The sequence below is a fragment of the Microtus pennsylvanicus genome, chromosome X (genome assembly GCF_037038515.1).
Source record: "Microtus pennsylvanicus isolate mMicPen1 chromosome X, mMicPen1.hap1, whole genome shotgun sequence".
In the NCBI taxonomy this organism is placed as follows: domain Eukaryota; kingdom Metazoa; phylum Chordata; class Mammalia; order Rodentia; family Cricetidae; genus Microtus; species Microtus pennsylvanicus.
Window position 1 is genome coordinate 93,373,829 of NC_134601.1, and position 22,907 is coordinate 93,396,735.

General features: G+C 41.7%; 1 long non-coding RNA gene across 1 annotated transcript in view; it reads right to left on the reverse strand.

Moving 5' to 3' along the window:
- Positions 1–21,756, reverse strand: part of LOC142840917 (uncharacterized) — a 29,600-nt gene extending 7,844 nt beyond the window's left edge. The window contains exons 1-5 of the long non-coding RNA XR_012908983.1: positions 21,588–21,756; positions 20,643–20,760; positions 18,975–19,196; positions 18,667–18,754; positions 83–290 (exon numbers count right to left, since the gene is read on the reverse strand). This is a non-coding gene — a long non-coding RNA (uncharacterized LOC142840917). The remainder of the gene's footprint in view (positions 1–82; positions 291–18,666; positions 18,755–18,974; positions 19,197–20,642; positions 20,761–21,587) is intronic.
- Positions 21,757–22,907: the final 1,151 nt, after the last annotated feature.

Sequence of the window (22,907 nt, forward strand, 5' to 3'; positions counted from 1 at the left end):
AGGAGAAATGACTACAAAGTCGGGGAGGGGGACAGGTATCCATACAGGACCAATAGGGGAAAGAAGAGGAACTGTAAAGTACCCAAGTCAGCCTCTGTTTAATGGACTTCCAGCTTTAGACTTCTCCCATCTTGACAGGAAAAAACTGTGTCTTCTGTCTTCCTAGTCATTCAATTCTTTGTTCGTGTCAGGGAGCAAATTCATCAATCCCCTAGACAGCTGTCACATCTCCATTACAACAAAGATGCCAGAAACACCCTGGACAAAGACGGCCTCTTCAACAAATGGTGCTGGAAAAACATGCAGAAGAATGAGATTAGACTCGTATCTATCACCCTGGTCAAAAAAAAAAGTTCCTAGTGAATCAAAGAACTCAATATGAAACCTGAAATGCTGAAACATATAGAAGAAAGTTGGGGCATATCCTACAAGAGCTAGGTGCAGGAAATGACTTTGTGAAAAGGACTCCCTTTGCCCAGAAATGAAGGCCCAAAACTGACAAGTGGCACCTCATAAAACTAAAGAGATTCTGTACAGTTATGAAAATAACCAATTGGTTGGAGAAGAAACTCAGCTAAACATCTGACCGAGGATTAATACCCCAAATACATAAAGAACTTAAAGAGTTACCAAAACAAATGAGCAATTAAAATAGACTATGAATCTGAACAGAATTCTCACAATGAATGAATATGGCTTAAAATGTTCACAATCTTAGTAACTAGGGGAATTCAAATTACAGCTCTGATTTCATCTTACCCCAGTCAGAATAGTTAGAATCAACAAAACAACCAACAACAAATACCTTTGAGAAAAGGGAACCCTCATTCACTGTTGGGGGCATTCAAAACTGGTAAAGCCACTCTGGAAACAATTTTAAGAATTCTCACAAGTCTAAAAATAAGTCTAACATATTATAAAACTACAGCACCCCTTGGCATACGTCCAAAAACCTCAACAGCCTGGTCCATAAATGCTTGCTCAGCCTTGTTCACTGTCACTCTATACACAATAGCTAGGATAATGATTTGAATAGGTATGCCCCCACAGACTCATGTCTTTGAATACTTGGCCCAAAGGGAGTGGCATTAGGAGGTGTGGCCTTGTTGGAGGAAGTGTGTCACTGTGGAGCTTGGACTTGAAGTCTCATATGCTCAAGCTATGCCCAGTGTGGGACACAGTTGATTCTGCTGCCTATGGATCAAGATCTAGAACTCTCAGTTCCTTCTCCAGCACCATGTCTGCTTGTACACCATCACAAAGATAATGGTCTAAACCTCTGAAACTATAAGCCAGCCCCGATTAAATGTTTTCCTTTATTAGAGTTGTTGTGGTTATTGTATCTATTCACAGCAATAGAAACCCTAACTAAGACAGGTAGGAAATCCTAAATGTCTGTAACTGATGAATAAATAATGAAAATGTAGACACTATATGTAATGAAAAATTAAATTGTGAAATTTGCAGCAAATGGAACTATAAAATAATATATTGAGAGGAATAACTCAGACCAGAAAGACGCATACTGCGTGTTCTCTGTTATCTGTGATTCCTAGATCCAAATCTTCAGATGTGACTATGTAACCTTGAGTGATTGAAGTAACCAGGAATTTTAAGAAGCACATGTGGTGGCGGACGATCCCTAGAGAGGGAAATAGCAGGACATGAGTGCTATGAAGAGGGAAATTGGAAAAACAAGGAGCGGAGCTTTCACTGGGAAAGGAGGAGGAAAAACAATGCAGAAGAAGAGGGCACAAACAACATCAAATATTTGGAAAATTAATAGTGAATCATATTATGCTGTATTTACCTAAAATTCCATAAAATACATTTATGTAGACATATATATAATGGTTTCAATTGGTACAAAAACTAACACTAATCACCCTGGAGAAACTATGGTGAAGGGACTATTTCTCAACATAATATGTTATTCATCATAAAGCTAAATGGATGAAAGTTGGACTAAGTTCAACTGAAATCAGAACAAAACAAGGGTATCCATGCTCCCCACTCAAATTCTACATAGTACTTAAAGTACTAGCTAGAGCATTAAGACAAATGAAGGAATTGAAAAGAAGTCCAAGTATCCCTATTTGCATATAATTTTTTCTGCAACTAAAAGACCCTAAAGACTCCCCTACATCTGACAAACACTTTCAGCAAGGTGGCAGGCCACAAAAATTAACATACACAAATCAATGCCCTTGCTATATACCAAAGGCAAGCATACCTTCACAATATCCTTAACTTATATAAATAAAATACCTAACCAATTGTGCCTGTTTAAATAAGAAATGTCCCCAATAGGCTCTGAGTTTTGAATACTTGGTCCCCAGTTGGTGACACTGTTCAGGGAGGTTGAAGAAGTATGGCCTTGTTGGAGAAAGTATGTTACTGTGGTAAAGCTTTGAGAGCTTAAAGTCTTGGCCTGCTTCCAAATTGCTCTCTGCCTCTTGCTTATCTCTAGGATGTGAGCTTCCTGCTCCAGCTGCCATGCGTGATGCTGCTATACCTCCCTGCCATGATGGATTCTTTATCCCTGTGGAACCATAAACCCAAAATAAATTCTTTCTTCCATAAGTTACTTTAGGGGGTAGTATTTAATCACAGCAACAGAAAAATAACTAATACATCAAGGAAATGAAAGAGCTATAAAATAAAAACTTTAAAACAATGAAGAAATTTAAAAAGACACCAGAAGATGGAGAGACCTCCATGAACATGGATTGATTAATACGGTTAATATTGTAAAACAAAAAATTGGCCATCCTACCAAAAGCAATCTACAAATTTATTGTAATCGCCACCAAAATTTCAGAGGAATTGTTCATGGATATTGAAAATGCAATCTGAATTTCATATGGAAGTACAAATGACCTTGAGTAGCACAAATAATCCTGAGCAATACACACACTACTGGAGGTATAACCATGCCTGATTTCAAAGATTTCAGAGCCACAGTAAAGAAAACAGTATTGTACTTGACACATAAACGGGCAAACTGAAGATCAGATGAAAGAACATATACCTACAGCCACCTGATTTTTTCGATTTGTTTATTAACTGAATGTTTTCATTTATTTTGCATCCTGACTACAGTTTCCCCTCCCCCTCCCTCCATTCCTTCCCTCCATCTCTCCTTTAACTCCTTCCCTCCATCACCTCTGTTCAGAAAAGGACAGGCCTCCCATTGGTGCCAACAAAGCATGGCATATCAAGTTCAGGTAGGACTTTAAGCTCCTCCCTTTGTATTAAGGCTAAGCAAGACAACCCAGCATTAGAAACAGGTCCCATATCCACCGCCAGGAGTCCCACAAGTAGACCAAGCCGCACAACCGACACACACATGCAGAAGGCCTAGTCCAGCCCCATGCAGGCTCCCTAGCCCAGGGACCTGATTTTTGACAAATGTCAAAACTAGACATTGGAGAAAAGACAACATCTTTACCAAATGGTGTTGTGAAAATTGGGTATCTAAATGTAGCTAAAATTTGCTTCTTATCTGTCAGTGTGTGTAAAAATCAACTCCAAATGGATCAAAGATATTAACGTGACCCCTGAGCCCCGAACTCTGAAACTTCTGGGAGCACACACACTTCAGGATAGGCTCAGACAAGGACTCTCACAAAACAGAAGCAACAACCAACAAGTTGGACTTCATCAACTTAAAAGGTGTCTATACTGCAAGATAAACTTTCAATTAACTGGAGTCATACAGAATCCGAGGACAGAGGCATGAGTCTTCAAAAGTACGTGTTACAGAGAGTTAGTATCTAAGGTACATAAAGAACTCAGAATATTAAACACCAAGAAAGCAAACTCAATTTTAAAATTGGCTATGGAACTGAACAGAACACTATCTAAAGAACAAACACAAATAGTTGAGAATATTTTTTAAAGTATTTAATACACTTAGCCATCAGGGAAATGCAAGTTAAAATTACATTTAGATTTAATCTATCCTATTCAGAAATGGCTAAGAAAACAAGTGACGACACAGGTTGGTGAGGATGTGAGAAAAGTTGAGCCCTCACTAACTAGTGTGCAAACTGATATAAGCAAGAGGAAAATAGTTGAACTGGAGTTGCCCTGCAGAAATGATAATGTTTCTCCCAGAAGCCAGAGGTTGCCAAATAAAATCCCGCAGTCCCAGGCATGAAATCCCCGCCCTCACGCTATTTGTCTGGATTGTTCCAGATATCTCTCAAACAATACAGATTGCTGCCATTGCTCTTGGTTGCCCACTAGAACTTGGTGGCAAGAGCCTAAGTGCTGAAGACTGCGGATTCGGAGCCTAATAGCTGAAAAGCCACAGGATTCCGAGTAATCAAGTTGGTACTGAGTGGGGAGCTTCCCCCTACTGGCTAGCTTTCATACTAATGAAAGATACTGCACAGGCTTCTGGGAAAGAGAAGCTGTTAACAGCCGTACCCAGCTGTGAACCCTGAAAGCTATAATAATGACCAGCCTGTCAAGGCAGAGGTACAGTGTGGTAACTTAATGTAAGGCATCAAGGAATTAAATTACTGGTGACAAGTACAAACAACACCAAACTGAAAGGAAGTTGAACTGCGGCATTTATATTATCTCTGTGAAGGAAAGAACATCTCCCTTTGAATGTTTGTCATTTTATTCTAAGAAAAGTCAATATTGCTACAAAATCACTAGTGGATTTCTTGGTATTTACATGGCACTGAAAGGTACTTCATAATTATATAAAGAATCACTATAGTAATCAAATAAGTTAGACACAAAGATATTACTTTTCTAGAGGTATACATCAAAGTGTAAGTGTGGCAGCATTGTGTTCAGGGTCATTTCAAAAAGCATTGCAAATACCTACTATTCTTCTCTCGTTTTCAAACATGCCAGAGGCTGTGCACTTCAGAGAACTGCTGTACATATGTGTCTGGCCTGGCACAAGATGTATAGCCTCTGCTTCGATTGGCGGATGCTGATAGAACCACAATGCTTTGCAAGGCCTGACTTCTCTCTGTGTGAGTGTACCCACTCCAGAGTTCCCACGCGATTCTCCGTCATCGGGTCTATGACCACACTGGATGCCTCCTTGCCCCCATCTCCATAACTCCAGGTTTAGGGATCTGAATCTGTCTCCCTTTCAATCTGCCAAGGGAGGAGGCCACCTCCTGTCCCCTCAGAAGGTACTGGCCAGTCTCTCAGTAGTGGCTGACCCATGTTCAAGTGTGTTCATCTACTCTTCTATAATAAGACGGCGCCTGAACTAAAGTAAGTAAGTGAATAACGGCCAATGACTATGTTTCAAAAGGCAGATAAGCAGGGCATGGCGGTACATGCATTTATTCCCAGAACTAAGAATTCTGGGACTGTAAAATGAATTTCAGGCCATCCAGGGCTACATAGTGCAACCATATATTTTTAAAAATAAAACAGGAAAAGTATCTCGTGTTACCAACCTCATTTTTTTAAAAAAAAAAAGCTGAAATCACTATGCAATATGAATTTCACTGTGTTTAACATGCACTTTTGTTTTTAAATTATTTGCAACTTTTCTACCCTAAAGCCATAATAAATGGTGTGAACTAAAATGCTCAGGGGAAAATCCACATCTACTTTAAACACTCTACAAAGCTAAGGACAGTTGGAATGTTGCAGGACCAAAGCCAAATTATCTTGGGCTACCACAATTCCTAAACAGAGTTCCACCCAATAGATGTGATTCAACATCCTTGTGACCAGTAGGTAAATCCCAAAGCTAAGAACAGTACCCGAGGTCTAGAGTAGAGCTCCCCCACTCCCTCTCCACTCCTCACTATAACCACTGCCAAGGAAAGAAACCGGTCTCACCTCAAAGTTAAAAAAAAAAAGTGTGGTTTTTCTGGAGTCAAATATGAGTTGCCATGGCATAGGAACAGAGATTTAGATCTCCCCAAAATACCATGTTCTAATGAGGTAGCAGTTTCATACACTTTATCACTTTATTGTGACAGAAGAAATCCAAAAATCAAGATATTTTTCCAAATACATCAGTGGGCACATCATGCAGGCAGGTTATAGCGAGATTGAGAGACCTCTGCTGTAGGCCTTCGATGCCACCTAACAATACTGTCCACCGAACAATACTGCCCACGGAACAATAACTGCTCACCGAACAATACTGCTCACCGAACAATACTGCCCACCGAACAATACTGCCCACCGAACAATACTGCCCACTGAACAATACTGCTCACCTAACAATACTGCTCACCGAACAATACTGCCCACCAAACAATACTGCTCGCCCTTTGGTTGGCTTTATCTGTTTGTCAGGATAGTGGATCTACGGAGGGGAAAGAAAAGGCCGTTCAGTAGGCTAAAGATCACCCAAGATAAACTGTAATTAGGCCCTGGAATGGCAACATTCCAGCCTCTCCACATCACCGCGGTAGGTTGTTTTGTTTCTTTGTTTGTTTGAGACAGGGTTCTCTTGACAGTCCTGGAACTCACTATGTAGACTAGGCTGGCCTCCAACTCAGAGATATGCCCACAATTGCTGGAATTAAGGCGGACACCACTATACCCCACAAGGTTTTATTTTTGTTTGTTTGTTTGTTTTTTTTTTTTGGTTTTTTGAGACAGGGTTTCTCTGTGGTTTTGGAGCCTGTCCTGGAACTAGCTCTTGTAGACCAGGCTGGTCTCAAACTCACAGAGATCCTCCTGCCTCTGCCTCCCGAGTGCTGGGATTAAAGGCGTGCGCCACCACCGCCTGGCCCCCACAAGGTTTTAAACAGTCAATAAGCCTTTGCAGACTAGGCTTCTTCAAAGAATTCTCACATCTGGCTATCTGAATGCATTTGAAAAGGGTCCTCAATTAGGATTTCCTTTGTCTGTTACTATAAAATTTCATGAAACCATCACCACGTCTTAACATGGTATTTAGGGTAACCCAAATCTATGTTCCAGGGTCAGGGTTACTCATCTCCATAATAAACTCTCTTCTTCTCTTAGAGGTAAGAGTTATGTTTTTGTGGTGATAATGGATAGATATTTCACTGAGTATTACACAATAAATGAATAAACAAAATTTCACACACCTCATAAATATATTCAATATTGATTTCAATGTATGAAAAATACAGTTCAAGAAAAATAAAACGTACCATTAGGAATGAAAAACTTGTAAGGAAAATTATAAGATACTATGGTCATGGTGACTGGATACCTTATCTGGATTCCAAATTTTATACAGTGATGCTAACTGATGTCTATGAATCAAACAGTATATGGCCTCAATACAAAATCAGATCCTTATATGCCAAGACAACTAATAAAGAGAAAATATGAGTAGTTGGAGTTACCCAAAACCAGATATTGCGTTTTAGTAAAAGAACCCTGAAAAAAAACCCTCATGAAAATCCCATGGAATCTATAGCATTTAAGGGAGAAGAAAAAGAAGGGGGGCAAAAGAAAACAGGTAAAAAGAAAGACCGCGGCACTTCGTCGCATTTTTTTTTTCAAGCACAAAGGGCGGGGGGGGGAGGGGGAGAAGCCAGGCAGCAGGCGGCAGCAAGGAGCAGCACTACCATCTACCGGCGAGAAAGAAAAAAACAGATCCAACCACAGGGAACAAAAATCTAACTTTCCTTCCTTCTTCTACCCACCGCCCAAGTGAGAAAGGATGTGGCAGACAGGAGGCATAAATGAGGAGGTCGGAGGCTACAAGATTTCATGCACTAAGTGCACCGGCCTGGAGAACATGCCCGGAAACGCAGCCTTTAGTCCCGCCCTCGGAGCCATAGCAACAGCAGCAGGCCATGCCAGACACACAGGAAGTACACAAGCCAGCAAGTCACTGGATTGGTGGGCTTTGGGTCTGCACAATGATCGCATGTGAGGTCGTGAGCATCAGCCCTCACTTCTGGACCCTAACAACCTACCTCTGAGCCCACGTGAGTGGGCAGGCTGTCACTGCAGTCTTTCCTTTTCAAGGGCCTTCTGCTTATCCATTCTAAAGTCTCCCCACCTGCAACCGGGCCCTGGGCAGCACAAGAGACTGCTTTTCTGTGCTGTCCAGGAGTGGCCAGTCGCCAGCACGCATCTGAACTGGGCGGGAGGCCTGCTCCTAAGAAAGCATTGCTTATATAAACAAAAGAGGTTGCATCCCCTGGCCTATATGATCTCTAAGCTTTTCTCTGTGTTCAGTGCTCCAGAAAGCAAAGGAAGCCGAGAAGACAAAGGAAATTAGGAAACCGAGTAAAGTTAGCATTCCTTAGGCGTACCAGTCACCCCAACTTAACCTCTAAGCTCCAATCCACAGCACTGACAAGCTACTGCAGCACCCTTTGACTTAAGCAATGATTTGTAAGGAAACGTCAACCTTTTAAAAATCTCATTTGCTGCCTGCAAAATAGCCAGTGGCTCACAGAAGCAACTACAGAAGTGCATCATTGAAAACTAAGTTTCATAGAAATTTTCGTCCTATTTTGTTAGTTTTAAAAATATGAATATATTTTCACATTGTTTCATCTGTGTGTATACACATTTTTCCAAATAGCTCATCATATTTTTCCCTATGTGTAATTCCTACTCGAATGTTAAAAATTGTTTTGTTGCAGGACCCTTTGCTTGCATGTTTGAAGATGCAAAGAAACTCTCCCGATTCCAGGGCTTAAAAATAATCCTACCCATTATACCATCATGTGACTAAGGGTTGAATATGTACTTCTAAGAACCAAAGCTTACATGCTTCGGGATGCAGGGAGACACCAGAACAGAGTGAGGGGGAGGCCTTGCATTGTGACCTGACAGTGGCGCTCCAGAATGCTCTGCCGTTGTCTACATTTTAGTGTGGACAGATTGTTCAGGTCATCCAGGGCAAGGTGTCATGTCAAAGGGAAAAACGGAGTGACTCAAGTTTAAGGGCTATTCATCTGACGCACAGCAAAGAGGACAGTGAGGCCAGACCACACCAGGGCTGACGCAGGGTGGAAATTTACTTAGGGAAGGAGTACGGCATGCAACTGTCAAGAGTCCCAGCTTTTGAAAGCGGTTAAAGATACTGGAAAGTTTCTGACTGCCAGAATGATCCTGAGAACGTCTTTCTTTCATCATGTTCCCTAGTGCCAGAGATTGATGCCAAGGCCTCCCCATTCCATGTATAGGCCCGGACGCTGAAACTACGTCCCCAGTTACAAAGTACTCACTCTAAAATCATAGTCTCTTACATGAAATCTTACATATTTAAGCTGAACATAGTGACATGCACCCATAATCCCAGCACCTGGGAGGTGATAGCAAAAGGATCATGAGTTCAAATTATCCTCAGCTACGTGGCCCAGCCGACCTTGAACTCCCGGTAAACTAAAGTTGCTGGGAAGAAATAACTTCTGCAAGGCCGAATGGTTTGAATTCATGACTGTGGAGAGCTGAAATGTTATAAACCCACAGCCAAAACTATCTCAGTCCCCTTACATAGCTATCAGTGCCTCCCTTCTGCCTCTGACCTACCATCCTTTCAACTAGTAGGTGGAACCTTTGAGGCAGGAGGATCAAGAGTTCAGACATGTCTCACACACACACACACACACACACACAGAGAGAGAGAGAGAGAGAGAGAGAGAGAGAGAGAGAGAGAGAGAGAGAGAGCGAGCGCAGTGGAGCATGATCAAGTACTTGAGTTCTACACCTAAAAAATCATGCTACACTCCCACCATCCATTTATGTATCTTAATTTTTTAATTAAAATATAATTATATCATATTTCTCATTCCCTTTCCTCTCATTCCCACTGTCCACTCTGTCTCAAATTCATGACCCCTTTTCCTTTCATTGTTAGTATTATGTTGTTAAGTGTTTGGGGGTGACTGCCCCTTGGGCTTTTTAGATCTGTAAAGTGTCCACACAAAACACACAGTGCTCACCTCAAAACAAATATGAGATAGTTCTCTCTTAAGCAAAACCTAAGTACTCATGACCTGGGACTATAGTACTCAGTCAGGGCACTCTGAATCCAACACTGTTTTTAGTTACGGAACAAAACAAAGTCATAAATCAGAACATTTCTCAAATACTTTGGCAGAACAGCACATTATAGCAAAGCAGGGGTATTCTGCACTGTCTGTCTCAGCTACTATCAGCTGAAATTCTTAGCTTTTGGGCTGGTGGAAGCTCTGACAGAAACACCTCACGAGGAGGGAATGAGGGGCACTTTACAGGAATCCCTACAGGTGTTTTACAAGGGATTAAGTCACAAAGTCAACGACCTCAGAGAACCAACAGTATTACAAGCACCATTATTGGGCAGTCCAAATGTTGTGTCCATTGTAGCTATTCATTTTAGAAAGGGCTTCTAACCTCTACTTTTGCTGCTTTCAGCAAATGGTACACATATATTACTCTAGGTCAGGGGCATGGAAAAACTGTGTATTTTAACATTATGGCTATACATTAGCTTAGGCTGTAAAAGTTGATTACATGGAAAATGCAAGGCAAGCAAGGTTGCCTTTTCTTAAAGGCAGGTTAAACAAACAGGCTGAGTACAGGCAGGATAGCAGTCTTAAGTCTTAAGTAACCTCAAAGTATATTATTAACTCGAGCTGTGAGGTCCAGCAAAAGTCCCAGTCTTTTACACGTAAGAGATACTTTACCACCTCTCTCCTCCCTCTCTCTCTCTTCTTCCACCACTCTCTTTCTCTCTCCAAAAGTGAGGAAGTGTTTGAATGCTTAAAGATAAACCATCATCTGGTATTCTAGCCAGTTTATATAACTACTTACTAACTCGCAAATATTTGGAAACTATAGAGGTTGAAGTAAAGATAAAATAACATGTACTACCTCCAAACTGGTTTTATCTCATACACTTACACAAAGTCCTAGGCAATAAAAATTTCTAAAAACACAAATAGCTCGCTTTAATTCAAATGTAAAATGCTGATAAAACTGCTAATCCATAATAAAGAGCTTTTCAAATAACTACACGAGTTAAATTAGATGCTAAAACAAATTAAGATTTGAGTTTATATCAAAACTAAAGATAAAACAGCTCCCTGCTCATTGAAGATCCAAAATTCCTCCATTTTGTCCTATGCTCCATCTTTGTGTCTTGTGTAAGCTATTTTCTATAAAACATTCCAGTCTTCAGAAATGGCTAGGGGTAAAAGTAACAGGGTAGCCATCTGGAAAGTACAAATAACTGCAGAATGTCCCCACCCAAAGGTCAGCTGATAAGAACACTTGACAAGCAACAGGTGAGGTTTGAAAATAAAATTTCTGAGAAGTCCCTAGACACGAGCCAATCAGGAGTGAAACCATCACCACACTCTGCTAATGTAACTTCTCTGGCTTTTACCTTTAAATAATGCCCTCTGGTGGAGCAGGGTACCTCCTCTTGCCACTGTTACGCTGACGAGGTCCCTGCCAGCTTGTATGTGGACACAATAAGCCTTATTCTTGCATTTCGGTGAGTCAGTCTCCCTGGTGGCCTTTTGGGGTCCCCAGGGACTGGGCATAATACTCATCTCTTTCTCTGCCCTTGTTTCTTTGTGTCTTATATGTCTTACAGTTTTCCTTGAGCAGCTTTTTTCTCCTTTTAACTCCCCTGTTTACATTAAAGTGACGTTTTTGTACAAACAAGTGCTAAAATTCCTTCCAGTCTTAAACCAAAAATCTCTTGCCTGAGTGGAGGCCCCTAGCTTAGGGGAACTGCTCAGAATGTTAAAGATAACCAAGTGAAGCTAGGTCTGTGTCCCCACCACAATATTCCTGGAGATTTATGCTGAAATTCATCCTAAAAGTTGAGGGGCGGGGGTCCTTGTCTGTCATGTGTCTGATGGGTCCTGTTAAATGTGGGTTCTGGGTTCCTTGGCTTCTGTTTTTCTACCCAGAAACCTACTAAATGTCTGAATGATACTCCCATCAGAAATAGACATTGCCTAGAACTCTGCTCCTGGGTCATATGTAATAGCACCTTTTGGGGGGTTAGTTTGGGGGTAACATCATAAAACCTGATTCCCTATGTAACTGGTCTGGCAGAAATAAAGATATTATAAAGAGACACAATCTGGCTATCAGACTGTTGAACACAGACTCTAAAGCCGGGCGGTGGTGGCGCACACCTTTAATCCCAGCCCTCGGGAGGCAGAGGCAGGCGGATCTCTGTGAGTTCGAGACCAGCCTGGTCCACAAGAGCTAGTTCCAGGACAGGCTCCAAAACCACAGAGAAACCCTGTCTCGAAAAACCAAAAAAAAAAAAATATGAAATTTCCCCAGAAATCTCATGCTGGGAGAAGAAAAGAGCACCAGGCAGAGAGGGGACTTGTCTTAGGAAAGAGATTATTTTCACAGTTCTAACAACTTGTCAGACCACCTTACAGGAGGAGACTGAAGCCGCCACAAGTGGCCTTGACCACACACTGGCCAGGACTGCTTGCTTGGCTTTCTCTTTAAACCTTGACCTTACTTGGAGGCCCTAAAAATGGATGTGAAGAGGTTTCTGTATTTCTTTGCCCCCCTTTCCAATGTGACTCCATTGAGTAAATTCTCCCTTTTCTGCTTTTTCACTTTTAGTTCGACTCTTTTAATCGCCTTGTTGAGGAAGAGTGACCAGATCTGACTTGGTACAAATTGTGACCTCCAAATTCCCTACCATCTGCACATCCTAAGTCACTTTCTTACCTCCTAGTAAAGCAGCCTGGTGCACAATTAAAAGCCCCTTCACTGTCAGCTAACTAAGGAGAGAAAGGTGAAAGGGGAAAGAAAATGTGGTACATTAACACAGTAGAGTATTACTCAGCCATTAAAAAAAACAACAACAACAGCAAATGTGTAGAACTAGGAAAAATAATCCTGAGTGAAGTATCCCAGACCCAGAAAACAAATATCGACTGTATTCACTTAGATCTGGATATTAGCTGTTAAATCAATGACAACCACGCTACAACACAGAACCTCAGACGGTAAGTATAGAGACATTAAGGGACTAGAGAAACAGACAAGGAAGGGAAATAGACTAGATCATTATGGATAGATGGGGTGGGCTGGAACTGGAGAAGCAAGTGGGGAAAGTAGAAGAAGGGGTTGAGGAAGGGAGTATGAGGAGAGACAGCTAAAATGAAGGAGCATCTAAGGGGTGGTATGGAAACCTAATACAGTAGAAACTTCCATATATATACACATATAGGTGATTTAAATGAAACTGCTAAATCATGGGGGAAGCAGAGCCCTAACTAGCCATTTCTTGTCACCAATGAAGTTTCCAGTACCAGGAATGGATTACATCGAGTTGAGTTGTTGGCCAAAGGGGTCCCATGGGAACCCCCAAACCCAGCTGTTGCTAAGACAATAGGTTGCTCTCCACAAACTGATGACAAGGCCCTGTTGCTAAACACAACACCCATACAACTCACTGAACATGGAGAGGTCCAGCTGGTGCCTGCATAGAACTTCCATTCCTATGTTCTAGTGTCTTGGCTATGGGAAGGCACTCTGCAGACTAACAAAAGAGAAACCTAAACACTAAGCAAGCCATAAACCCTCTGATCTACAATAGTGTTCTGCCTGCAAGATATGCTAGGGTAATGGTATCGCAAAGCTTGTGGGAGTAACAAAACAAATTCTGATTAGACTCCATGAGACTGAACCCTTACCACCAATACTACTAGGGTAACCAAGAACCAGAGACTAAATAGCCCAGGGACTAAGGTAAAATCAAATACTACTTGTCTAAAAGAAGGGAGGGGAGGTGGTGACAAAAGGACTCCTAATGACATTCTGCTATACTTATAAATCATTGCCTCGTTCAGCCATCATCAGAGAAGCTTCCTCCTGCAGCAGAGAACAAATAGAGTCACGGCTCGACACTATACAGAAAGTGAGAGACCTTACAACACTCAGTCCTAAATAGGGTGCATCCATCAAATCCTTCCCATCAGGGCTCAGAAAATGATGGTTCATACATCATTATGGGGTTCAGAAGATAACTGAGGAGCGGTGAGATGGCTCGCAGGTAAGGGTGCTTGCAGACAAGCCTGAGGACCCAAAAGGAGTGGAAGAGTCAGAGGAGTTAGACAAACCTGGGAGAAGAAGGCCCTCTAAAGCAACTGGAGCACATAGAAACTCAGAGACTCAAGCAGCACATACAGCTGTGGCCTGCACGGGTTCTGTACCAGAACCTCTGCATATATATTATGGATTCCAGTTTAGTGTTTTTATAGAATTCCAAAGTGGGCAAATAAGTGGATATGATTTTTATGCCTTCTCGTGGGCTCTTTTCCTTCTGCTTGTTTGTCAGATTCTAAAGTGATAGTTTTTGTTTTATCTTATTATATTTTATGTTATATTTGAGTATTATCTCTTAGAAGCCTGTTCTTTACTAATCAGATCCAAATGGGATAGAAACTGGGAAGAACCTGGAGGAATAGAGGGAGGGGAAACTGTAATCAGGATATATTATTTATGTGAGAAAAAAAATCTATTTTCAATAAAAGGGAAAACTAAAATAAAAAAAAGAAAGCTCTATTCATGTCTTTAGCAAGAACTGAAAGAACCAGATGTTGGAATGAGGAGGGAAACTCATGTTCCAAATGGCCTTTACCATCCTTAAAGCCACGAACAAACCTGGCAGCCATCAGGGTTCTCAGATATAGGCAGTGTTCTCAGACATAGGCTTGTAGACAAAATAAAAGAAAATCAGAGACATGCATTGTCAGAGCCTGTTTGATTTTTTTTCCCCGTTTAGGATAAAAAAATGCCCAGTGTTATTTAACCCTTCGAAACCTTTGTCCTTTCTATACTTCCCTGGAACACTGTTTTTACCCAAATCTAGATTCATCTTGGAGTAATGTGCCACTTATATGTCTGATCGTCTCTGATCCTTACTAATAGAACTTCTAGACTTCAAACTAAATTCAATTATTCCAGCCTCTTGATGATACAAGAATTTGTTTCCCCTTTATTAACTATTAATAAGAGATAATAGTTTTGACTATAAAACTTTGTTATCAGCACAGATGAATTAACAAGAGGACAAAAAAGAAAAAGACAGTTTGTACGTCATTATAGGATTTAGAAGCTAACTGAGGCCCTACGAGACGGCTAAGCAGGGCGAAGTGCCTGTGGACAAGCCTGATGATTCACGTTTAATCCCCACGCCACACATGACGGAAGCACATGACTGCTACACGCTGTTCTCTGACCTCCACACATGGACTGTGGCATGTACTCACCCATAAATAAATGCAAAATAAGATTTGGAAAAAAGAGCAAAAGATAAATTATAAAATCCCTATCACCTGACCCTGCCAGGCTAAATGCCATTTCCACATGGATGATGACTTTTAGAGAACAGTCATTTTTCCTTATGATTTCATACAAAGGCCTTACCCTGCCAGTATCACAGATAGTGTGCTTAATTGTATGGAATACCAATGCACCCTGTTACGTTTTGTAGGCGGAAATATTATATAAAGCACTATAAAGTCTCTTTACAAAAGGAACACGAGAACTAACCTATGATCCAGCAATACCACTTCTGGGCATGTATTAAAAGAAAGGCAATCAATATTGCAGATGAATGTCTAGTGCCCCCTGTTCACTGTACCACTATCACAGCATCTAGGGATGCATAGATAACTGTTCTGTGTTCTGAAAACAATGACATCTTGAAATTTGCAGGCAAATGGAACTAGAAAAAAGCCATCGTGAGTGAGGTAACCCAGACCCTGAAAGACAAATATATGTACTCACGCATAAGAAGATAATAGACATAAAGCAAAAGACAACCAGAGAACCTAGGTAACAAAGAGGACCCTAAGAGAAACATACATGGATCTGTCTAGGAAGGGGAAAAAAAAGACAAGATCTGAGTAAATTGGGAGCATGAAGGACAGGGCGAGAGAGGTGGGAAGGCAGAGGGTGGAAGGGGAGTGGGGAAAAATGTATAGCATATTCCTATCCAAACAATTAAAATGAGAAGGATTTACTAAAAAAATAAAACTGTGTTCTGGGTTACCATGATAACCTGTGGATCTCTTTGTAGAAACTCTTGGCTATTTCATATGTGTCCTATACACTACAGCTTTAAAAATATGCATGCGTATTAAGATACATAGGAACACAACATGATGAAAGATATCAAGTACTGATATTGTTCTTAAATGATTTATTTGCAGATGGGAGTATTTACAACAAGCATGAAACCAGCAAGGATTGATGCATGGAGTATGAGAGATGTTACTAGATCAACCCAGGCCAGAGATAATATTGCCCTAGACCAAAAGGACAAGGTGGATTTGGATACGGAAGAATCTAAACACATTCCTAGCACTTTCTATAAAAAGAAATCAATGGAACGAAATGAGTACAGGAGAATATTTTAGAGAGGACAGGTCACACAGAGCAAGGGCTGCAGCTCTGTGCTTTAAAATAATTCCATTGTACAGGTTTGCTACTTTTAGGCTACGACACAGAAAAACTCATTTAACCACTCTGTCTCGTGTCTTCAGACCTGTTGTAGGGTAAAAGGGACAACTGGAGTAGGAAACCAACCAATCACTGAGCACCTGACTCTGAACCCAGAGTCTGAGAAAGAAACACACCCTGTTTTTGAGACCTGGGCCAGGGAGAGAAATATCTTTATCCCTAAACCCAGGACTAAAGACGTGTGCCCTGGCTCTGAAACTAGTGTCACAGAAACACACTTTGTCCCTAGAATTAGAGTCAGTGAAAGAACTATACCCTGGTCCTAAGATTAGAGTCAAAAAGCTAAAAAGGACCAGTGAAAGAAACACATTTTGGCCACGAAGTCAGAGTCATCTCTGCCCCTGCGCAACTGCACCAACCAATCGCAGGGCAGGAAACCAACCAATCACTGGGCACCCTGACTCTGAACCCAGAGCCAGTGAAAGAAACACATTCTGGATCTGAGACCTGAGCCAGGGAAAGAAACATCTTCATCCCTGAACCCAGAACCAAAGAAACATGCCCTGACTTTGAAACTAGTGTCAAAGAAAGAAACACACTTTGTCCCTAGAATAAGAGTTAGAGAGAGAAATATGCCCTGGTCCTAAGAGTCAAAAAGCTAAAAAGGACCAGTGAAAGAAACAGTTTGGCCATAAAGTCAGAGCCACCTCTGCCCTGACCAAACTAAACTTACCAATCCCTGAGCAGGGAAAAACTAACCAATTCCTCTTCTCCCTGGGAAAACTCCGCCCCTAAGAAGCCCTGTATAAGCCTCTCTGCCCCTTCAGTTAAAGGCCACCATTTATCCCTCCCTGGCAGAGGCAGCCACTCTCCTGGACTCCTCCTTCCCAAATAACTTTCTTTCTCCAAAGAGTCTTGGGTGACAACCTTCATTTGCCTGCGCAGACTAGAAGAACCTGGCTGGGATGTCCCTTAGGGGACTGAGCTGAAAAACCTTGCTGAGATGCCCCCTAGGGGGCCTCAGCAAGGTGGAGCAGCACAGAACCTTGCTGGGACACTCCTTAAAGGGGGCTGAGCAAGGCTGGGCAGAAAAAAGTAACAACTTTTCAAACGAGTAGGGGCTTCCCCTTTAGCAGAGTGTTAGCAAGAGAAGAAACATCTTGGGCTGGAGAAGGAGAAGAAGCAGATAGCCCTGCTAGGACGCTCCCTTAAGGGAGCAGAGCAGAGCTCAGCTATAGCTGCTCTCCAGGAGAAAAGTAGGATCACTATATCCTGCCGGGAGACCATTCCTCATTGCACCCCAGCTCCAGGTAGCCTGACTTCCTCCAGGGCTGAGCTGTCCTATTGTGGCTCGAAGTATAACCTGGCTTCCCGATAAGTCAGGATATCTCTCCAACTCTACAACTGTAACATATTCCCCAACACCTGTAACTTGGTATAATATTGCCCAGCTCACTGTGTTATAAAATTTACATGGATTACAATATACTTCAGATAGTCCTGAACTGTATAGTGTGGAAAAATCAAATTGAACATAAGCAATCATGCATGTTGGATGTGCCAAGCTCCTGCCCCTGTGACTTGCCTGCCATATTAGACTGGAACCCAGAATTGTGAGCTGAGTCACCCTTTCTCTGCCTCAGTTTTTCTCAGGATATTTTCTCACAAAAACAAAAATGAAACTAGGATCTACCTTTTGTGTAGAAATGAGAAACAGAGCCAGATAGAAAATGAAATGAAAGTACCTCAGAATATGACGGTCAAAGTATAGAAAAAAGGAATATCCAATTTACATGATCCTGTGTGTGTGTGCAAGATATTTTGAAGGAGATAGTGAGGAACAAGGATTTTCATTTCATCCCTCAATATTAAGAAACATGAAGATGAAAACATTTGGTCTCTAGAGAGATGTTTCATAATGATCGGCCATCAAAGGACCACAGAGGGAAAAAGCTCCCACAGAAATTGAGGAACTTATTGGCTGTGTACCATCAATAGTAGCAGAAAATTATAGAAAATTTTGGAAGTTATGGTGAGAGGGAAGAGATGAAGGAAGGATTGGATCAGAGACAGGAAAGGAAAAAAGTGTAATCCCAACAAACAATAATGTTTAACATCTTGGATAAAAATATCTTATGTATGATTATAAATATATACATTGTCTAAATGTGATTTTTTCAACATAATTTACTCAATACAAGATTGGTTTATAAGTAAGTGTTCCCAAATGTGACTGGACAAAAAAAATCAGTGATATGATTCCGAATGATATTCTGCTATACTCACAGATCAGATTGGTTCATAGTTCAGTTGTCATCAGAGAGGCTTCACCCAGCAGCCGAAGGGAGCAAATGCAGAGACCCACAGTCAAACACTAGATAGAGAGAGAGCCCAAATGAGATCTCCATAAGGTCCCTCCCTTGAAGTTCGAGAAACCACAGAAGATGGGGAGGAATAGCGGGTGTCAGAGGGACCGAGGACACCAGGAGAACATCGCCCACAGAAACAACTAAGAAGAGGTCATGGGGAATCACAGAGATCGCAAAGCCTACACAGGTCTGTGCTAGGTCCTCTGAGTATGTTATGGCTGCTACCTTAGTGGTTTTGTGGGAGCGGTGGTGTCTCTGACTCTTCTGTCTGCTCTCAGGATCCTTTTCCTCCTACTGGGTTGCCATGCCCAGCTTTGATGTGAGAGTTTGTGCCTGGTTTTATCGTATCTTGTTGTGCCGCGTTCGGTTGATGTCCCTGGGAGGCCTAGTCTTTTCTGGGGGAAGACGGAAGACCTGGATCTGGAGAGCAGGGAGGTGGGGGAAGGACTGGGAGGAATAGTAAGAATATATTGTAAGAGAGAATAAATAAAAACAAAAATAAAACAAGTGTTCATGTAAACTAAAGTTATTAATTAACTTGGCCCAACTTCATTTTGGCTTATAGTAAAGTTAAAATTTTAGGAACAAAATGACAAACTACAAAGGAATACATTTACAGAGATGGCCAATGGTCTTAAACATTTCTTTGGAACAATTAGAATGAGTCTTTAAATTTATTTTTTTTAAAAAAAAACAATATATACATAATCATACAATTCTGATAAAGATGTTAGCTCCTTGATCCTTATCTCAATTCTGGTTCTACAACATGGTCCCTACTAATTGAGGGTAAAAATTAACTTTAAGAGAAGAGTTCTCATACTCTAGGATATACCTATTAATTGTCCCCCTTTGAAATACTAAACTCCTTATTCCAAAGATTAAGAGAATAACTCACCTCTGTGCCTTTAGATATGTTTTGTATGTGAATATGCATATAAATACAATTTTAAAACACTAAAAACTTTTTAGCCGGGCGTTGGTGGCGCACGCCTTTAATCCCAGCACTCGGGAGGCAGAGGCAGGCGGATCTCTGTGAGTTCGAGGCCAGCCTGGTCTACAAGAGCTAGTTCCAGGACAGGAACCAAAAGCTACGGAGAAACCCTGTCTCGAAAAATCAAAAAAATTTTTTTAAAGGTTTTAAGAATATTTATACAACTACTGCCTTTTAAAAAACAAATGAGTTTTTCAAGAGCCATGTCTTAGCCAAGCCTATGTAAGAGAAAACCCTAAACATATTTTTTATTGTCATTTTTAAAAAAACACTTCAAAAAAGATTTGGAAGCTCCTGGCTTTGTGTGTGGGCACAAAGTGGTGACTGCAGGAGATTCCTGTGGCCTGATCCTCTGTGGGCCTGGCAGGGACAGGCCCACTACTGGTTCTGCTTTCTCAGGATTTGTTCGGCTGGGGCCTGCCAGGTGAGCAGAGTGTGGCTGCCCGGCTGCTGCCCAGCTGCTGTCCCTTGCTGATGTTTCTGGAGGCACTAAGCCAAAGAGCCCGTTGGCTGGGATGGGATGAAGAATGTCCCATATCAACCAGGCTGGCATGGGTGTGCTCTATGCCCTGCCAGATGTGCTGGGGGTGTTGCTCCTGATCAGGACTGTCTGCTGGGGGAGAGGTAGCTGCGGTGGGAGACCCAGAGCCCTCGGGGGTAGCATGGGTCTCTGTTTACACTTAGCTGATAGGGTGTCATGCACGGGTCCTGTGGCCTCTGCCTAACCCACCTGATGTTTACATGCATTTGTCTGGAGGAGGTGCCAGCCCAGCCTGTTGGCTGCTCCCCCACACATCCCACACATTGCCCACAGCCTGCTCCCATAGTAAATGGCTGTCCAGCCTCCCAGCCCTGGTCAGCACTGTACAATTGTTTTTTCAATGCACAAATTGGTGTACCTCCTCACATTTAGTTCCGTTGTCCCTCCAGCCTTCGACCTGGCGTTGGTATCCTAATTGCCTGGCTTCTGGAAGGTATCGCTGTACATTGTTCTCAGGTGGTCTTGTGGAGGTCTTTCTGAAAATAGTTATTTTATATGATTTGTCATGAAATTTGTTCTAATAAATCATTCTTCCATGTGGCAGCAAAAATAAACAAACAAAAAATACTTTAAGGCTGACCAAGACATTTTAAGAGTTTACAGATAATCTTAATGTGTTACATCATAATGATATATTTAAAAATAATCATCTGAGTCATAAATGCCAAACTTCATCCTGCTCTGGACATTTTACCCTACTTTTGATGCCTCACAGACATTCAAAAAAGGAAATGCTTAAGCCAGGAGTGGAGGCAGAAGCAGGTATATGTTATGCCTCAAGTCTTTAACAAATAATTTAAATTGGGTTAAGAATAAAAAACTATTAATGCATTTTACCTTTATGCCTTGTAACATACGCATATTCACGTACATTACCACAAACAGGAACGGCACACATGAGAATACTCTCACATGCACACATGAGAATACTCTCATATATGACCATACTTGGAAAGTGCATATGTCTGTATATGTTCATGCTCAGTAACTGTAAACATGAGAAAACATGAATCTGTACTGACATGTGACCATGATGAGAAACTGCCCACATATGGACATGTCCTTATGCATTGACATATAATAATAGGAATTGCATACACATGAAAACACATATATACACTCACATATGACCATATATATGAACATGCATAGATGCACTGATGTGTGACCATACCCGGAAAGTACATGCACATGAACATGCATATATATGCCACTCTGTCTAGTGTCTTAGTTTTTCTCCTGCTGAGATAAACACCATGACCAAAAGCCACTTGGGGAAGAAAGGGCTGATTTGGTTACTTACATCTCCTGAGTCACCATCCCTTGAGGGAAGCCAAGGCAGGACCTCAAACTGGAGGAAATTGGAGACAGGAGCTGATGCAGACGCCATGGAGGGGCGCTGCTTAGTGGCTTGCTCAGCCTGCTTTCTTACAGAACCCAGGACCACCAGTCCAGGGACTACACCACCCACAACTGGTTGGACACTCCCTCATCAATCACTAACTTAAAAAATGGACTACAGGCCTGACTACAGCCCAATCTTATGGGAGCATTTTCTCAATTGAGGTTCCTTTCTCTCAAATAACTTTAGCACACGTCCAGTTGAAAGAAAAACACACACACACACACACACACACCCCAAAATACTAGCCGGCAAACCCAAGAAGTGCACACATCTGAACATGTGCCTATGTGCCAACATATAAACATGGTCAGGAAATACACATATGTGAACACTATATACATTCACTGACATGGCCTTGTATAGGACTGCATGTAGGTGAGCATAAACATGTACACCAATATGTGACATGCAACCACAGGGGACTCCACATATGTGAACATTTGCATATGCACCAACCTATTCCAATGATCAGGAACAGTACACATGTGAACACGCACATACGCACTAGCATATGACCACTCATGCTCAGAACTACACAAGTGACCACATGCATATGTACCAACATATGCCAGGACTCGGGATTTTCATGCATGTGAATACACCATGTGCCAACATATGACCTTGCTCAGGAACTGCCAGTGTGTAACCACGCACATACACCACCATGTGGCCATGCTTGGGAACTGCACTTGTGTGGACACAATCATATGCACTGGCATCTTACTGTACTCACAAAGTGTATAGGGGTGAATAGCACGTATGTGTTAAGATGTAATAAGTAACACCTAGGACTGCCTGCATGTGAACACTCACAATATGACCCAACATATTCCCACCATCCAGAACTGCACACAACACGCTGGGCATGGTGGCACACACTTTTATTCCCAGCACTCAGGAAGCAGAAGTAGGCAGATGTCTAAGTTCTAAGCCAGCATGGGCTACAGAGCAAGCTCCAGGACAGCCAGAGCTACACAGAGAAACCCTGTCTCAAACAAACAAAACAAAAAAAATCCAGCTGCACACAAGTGAACATATGTATACACACTAATATATTTGAGAACTACATGAATGTGAACATGTACATAAATACTGACATATGACCACATATAGAACTGTACACAGGTAAACAAACATGTATCACAAACATGACTATGCTAGGAAAAGTATATGCATGTGCTGGCATGATCATATTCAGCAAATGCACATGTGAACACA